Here is a 278-nt window from a genome sequence, read left to right on the forward strand (position 1 = left end):
AAACATTCAACTGTAGGAACAAAATCAAAAACATATTTTGAATGTAACTGACTCATTGAAACCAATTATACAAGTGGTTGTACATTTTTAGAAAATGTTATAGTAGTATAAAAGATATCTACAGTGTAAAAGGTGTCAATTAAGGTAACATTAGCTCACTAAGATTATTAAGCTTTTCGTGTGCAACACCACAAATTGTATGTGTATGTGTGTATATATATATATATATATATATATATATATATATATGAAAATGTCTTTGTTCAAGTAAAATTCAA

At 24.8% G+C, this 278-nt stretch overlaps 1 protein-coding gene across 2 annotated transcripts in view; it reads left to right on the plus strand.

The window, feature by feature from the left end:
- Positions 1-278, plus strand: part of LOC118328007 (WD repeat domain phosphoinositide-interacting protein 1-like) — a 7,761-nt gene that overhangs the window by 5,651 nt on the left and 1,832 nt on the right. The gene's annotated exons all lie outside the window — the stretch shown is intronic.

This window comes from Morone saxatilis, unplaced genomic scaffold (assembly GCF_004916995.1).
Source record: "Morone saxatilis isolate NCDOM2014 unplaced genomic scaffold, NCSU_SB_2.0 Contig1, whole genome shotgun sequence".
Lineage (NCBI taxonomy): Eukaryota > Metazoa > Chordata > Actinopteri > Moronidae > Morone > Morone saxatilis.